Source organism: Rhipicephalus microplus, unplaced genomic scaffold (assembly GCF_043290135.1).
Source record: "Rhipicephalus microplus isolate Deutch F79 unplaced genomic scaffold, USDA_Rmic scaffold_267, whole genome shotgun sequence".
NCBI lineage: Eukaryota > Metazoa > Arthropoda > Arachnida > Ixodida > Ixodidae > Rhipicephalus > Rhipicephalus microplus.
Window position 1 is genome coordinate 106,320 of NW_027464838.1, and position 4,549 is coordinate 110,868.

General features: G+C 57.5%; 1 non-coding gene across 1 annotated transcript; it reads right to left on the reverse strand.

Moving 5' to 3' along the window:
* Positions 1-1,719: 1,719 nt before the first annotated feature.
* LOC142793006 (small subunit ribosomal RNA) lies at positions 1,720-3,534 on the reverse strand. The gene has a single exon (XR_012891370.1). It is a non-coding gene; the product is annotated as a small subunit ribosomal RNA (ribosomal RNA).
* Between the last annotated feature and the right edge of the window lie 1,015 nt (positions 3,535-4,549).

A 4,549-nucleotide genomic window follows, 5' to 3' on the forward strand; every position in this document is an offset into this window, starting at 1 on the left:
GTGAAAAAGTGTTTGTTCAATTCCGTACAGTCAAAACCAAACGTTTCTGGCACTCGGCCAAACAGTGGCCAAGAAGGGCGCTTTTCAGCGCACGCTTGGACTCCAAAACTCTGCCGCGCCTTTTTCGGCTGCCGCAAATCGAGCAAACGGTGTGTTTCGGACGGCGTTTCGCTTCCGCTACTTGCGAGTGCTTTCGTGGTCCACCCCTCTATAAATACTCGGGAGGCGTCGAAGCCGGTTCTCCAAGCCGGACCCGTAGGTATCGTTGTGTGCTCGCTCTCATTGGCCCGCCTAACCAGAAAATGCCTGCGGTACACCCATTTGGATAAGAGTGCACGCAGATGCGGGCCTCGACGGCTACACATTTCCTCGGGCGGCCGCCTCCCGGCCTCCGTGGAGCGCGGGATGCACGGTCCCATCGACAAGCCTCTCCCGTTTTTACCGTGGCGTCGCGGTTCACCACGGCGGGCGGGTCGGTCTCCTCCGCATAAAAAGGGGGACCCCCGCTTTTTGTTCCACGAAATCGCACAAGCTTTTTTCGCATCCACGGTTTGCCACCGCACACCAAAATGCCGATCCGGCTGCCTACTTTAGCCAACAGGTGGAGCCAGGCGCGCCGTACTTGCGCGGCACTTCCCACGTCCACCGAAGTCGGTGCCAAGGACCACTTTCGGCGCCGGAGCCGCGTACGAGCCTACTCGAGGCGGAAGAACGAAGCCAGCAAGGGCCTGGCCGCAAGTGCGTTCAATTGTCGGGACGTCCAAGTCCCTCGTTCTTCCGTGCTTCCTCTTTCGGCAAGTCGTTGCGGCACCTTCCCAAAGCGCGCAGACCCGCTAATCGCGACGAGCGCGACGTGGCCGTGCCGCCTTTCCCTCGGCAGCAAGCAAAACGCCTGGCAACGTCGACGCTCCCCTAACCGCGATCTCGCACCGTGTTTCGTGTGGCGAATTCAAAAGCCGGCCGGCGCTGCTGCAACCATTACGGTCGGTACGCATACGCCGCGGAGGGCGGGACGGTCATCGGAGCGTGCGGTTCCTCCATCGAGTACTGCGCACCTCGGCCGTCGCATCGCCGTGCCATGACCGGCCGCGCGTCAACGCGAACCGGTGCCAGCGAGATCCCTCGCCTGCAAGAACCGACCGGCAGCCTCCGTCACCCGAGGACGCGGAGGCGCTTGCCGCGGACGGCGGGACGGTATGCACTGGTGCACAGCGGACCCGTCACATCGCCAGTTCCTTGACCGACCGCCGACGCTTGTGCCGTTCCTCTCGTACTTGGCAGTCGCCGCGCGATTGTCGGGTCTCGTTCTTGCACGCTCGAACGGTCGGGAGGGCACTCGGCTGGCGTTTCGGGAACGCGCAGCCTCGCCTTCTACCGACGTAACCACGACTCGCCGTTCGCGCTCCGCCGCTCCTGTTTACAGTACTAGGCGGTCCCGCAGCGGTCGGGTCGCGCATTTCGAGCGCTTCGAGCCACGGTGCAGTGGCGGGTCGAAAGCCGACCTATGAGTGCGTTGCGCCGTTTGTACCCGCGTCCGCCACCTGGCCGACCGTCCAAGGTCGCGGTGTTGGCGTCCGCTGGGCGCAACAATTTGTCACGGGGTGCCGCTCCACATTCAGGCAGCCCCGTGGGGAAAAGCCGACCCCGCGTCCAAACGGGGTCAGCGGCAGAAAGTGTCGGGCGCAGACGCAGCTGAGGCGCTCACCCTTCACAATCCGTTAATGATCCTTCCGCAGGTTCACCTACGGAAACCTTGTTACGACTTTTACTTCCTCTAAATGATCAAGTTTGGTCATCTTTCCAACAGACCGGCGCAACCGAAAGGCCGCGCCGGACATCGGTCCGAAGACCTCACTAAATCATTCAATCGGTAGTAGCGACGGGCGGTGTGTACAAAGGGCAGGGACGTAATCAACGCGAGCTTATGACTCGCGCTTACTGGGAATTCCTCGTTCAAGGGGAACAATTGCAAGCCCCTATCCCAATCACGAAAGAAGTTCCACGGGTTACCCAGTCTTTTCAGACAGGGATAAAGACACGCTGCTTCCTTCAGTGTAGCGCGCGTGCGGCCCCGGACATCTAAGGGCATCACAGACCTGTTATTGCTCTGTTTCGTGCGGCTAGGAGCCGCTTGTCCCTCTAAGAAGGTTGTAAGGTGCTGGGAACCCCGCACCTATTTAATAGGCTAGAGTCTCGTTCGTTATCGGAATTAACCAGACAAATCGCTCCACCAACTAAGAACGGCCATGCACCACCATCCACCGAATCAAGAAAGAGCTCTCAATCTGTCAATCCTCCCAGTGTCCGGGCCGGGTAAGTTTTCCCGTGTTGAGTCAAATTAAGCCGCAGGCTCCACTCCTGGTGGTGCCCTTCCGTCAATTCCTTTAAGTTTCAGCTTTGCAACCATACTTCCCCCGGAACCCAAATACTTTGGTTTCCCGGAAGCTGCCCGCCGAGTCATTTGAGTAACTCAGGCGGATCGCTGGTTGGCATCGTTTATGGTCAGAACTAGGGCGGTATCTGATCGCCTTCGAACCTCTGACTTTCGTTCTTGATCAATGAAAACATTCTTGGCAAATGCTTTCGCAGTAGTTCGTCTTGCGACGGTCCAAGAATTTCACCTCTAGCGCCGCAATACGAATGCCCCCGTCCGTCCCTCTTAATCATTACCTCGTATTCCAAAAACCAACAGAACAGAAACGAGGTCTTGTTCTATTATTCCATGCAAGTTTATTCAGGCGACTCGCCTGCGTTGAGCACTCTAATTTTTTCAAAGTAAAAGCACTGGCCATCTCGAGGCACACAATGAAGTGCACCAAGAAAGAACCGGCATGATGTTCAGTCCGAGCCGTCGCATCGGGTAGATGCACTACTCGTCTGGAACTGAGATCCAACTACGAGCTTTTTAACCGCAGCAGCTTTAGTATACGCTATTGGAGCTGGAATTACCGCGGCTGCTGGCACCAGACTTGCCCTCCAATTGATCCTCGTTAAAGGATTTAGAGTGTACTCATTTCAATTACGGGGCCTCAAAAGAGTCCCGTATTGTTATTTTTCGTCACTACCTCCCCGTGCCGGGAGTGGGTAATTTGCGCGCCTGCTGCCTTCCTTGGATGTGGTAGCCGTTTCTCAGGCTCCCTCTCCGGAATCGAACCCTGATTCTCCGTTACCCGTAACAACCATGGTAAGCAAGTAACCTACCATCGAAAGTTGATAAGGCAGACACTTGAAAGAAACGTCGCCGGCTCGTGGCCATGCGATCAGCACAAAGTTATCCAGAGTCACCACACAATACGGGCCGAAACCCGATCGATCTTGGTCTAATAAAAGCACCCGTTACCCAAAGGGCTCCAGGCTCACTGCATGTATTAGCTCTAGAATTGCCACAGTTATCCAAGTAGGAAGAAACGATCTAAGGAACCATAACTGATTTAATGAGCCATTCGCGGTTTCGCCTTATTTCGGCATGTACTTAGACATGCATGGCTTAATCTTTGAGACAAGCATATGATTACTGGCAGGATCAACCAGGTAATCGTTCGACTGCGCGTCCGTCCTCGCCCTCGGCGGGCCGGACGCAGTCTGTGTGCGGCGGAGGCCACCTTCAGGCGCCCCAACACGCTTATTTTGCACTCCGAGATGACGGCGTTCGAGCTCGCTACGGCACAACCTTCCCGAAAGACGAGTGGGAGCCGTGCGGCAAGAAGCACGTTCATGCTCGCTCTTTTTCGTTGCATCGACTCGGTCGCGCCGTGCGGGTTGCCCAAGCCCGCTGCACTGTCGGTGGACCGGCCGGAACTAGCAACGGAGCCGAGACTGCAAAGCCGCCAGACGACGGGTCACGCCCGCGTCTTCGGCGCTTTCGCATCTGAATCGCCCGAGGACGACACGGAACACACCTCGATATCGTGGTAAAACGGCACCGTCCGACAACCAGCCCCTAACGCATCAAGCGGATGAGGCTGCAGACGACTGCCGTGGATTCCCCTGGAGCAGACCCGAGGACACGCTTGACGAGGCCGAAGCCCGCCGCATATCAGACACCCGGTCGCTTTCGCGTACGCCGCTCACGAGAACCCCCACATAATAGCAGCGATAAGTACCCAGACCTCCTTGGGCCCTAATACGAGCGTACTCGAGAAAATTTCACCGCGGGTGTGCCCCGAAACGTGTGGCATGTTGAGCGTGCCACAAGTCTACGTCGCTCTCAAACCCGCCGAGGTCGTAGAATTTGCGACCCTACTCACGAAATTCCCACCGAGGATACGGCCGCAAACGTACCGCACCTTGGGTAGGCCACGAGTTTGTGCAACACTACGCTGACGGCACAGCACCGAGGTCGTGCGCGCACGCACGGGAAAATTCCGCCGCGGTTTCTGCCGAAAACGTGAGGCACCACGACTCTCCGCAAGTTCGCGTCGACTGCGAAAGACCGAAGTCGTGAACGACGTGTCCGCTACTCGCCGCCGACACGCTGGACACCAAACGTACAACGACTCGACGGCGTCGTAGAGGCCCACGACGCGGTTTTCCTTAACGACGTCTCGGC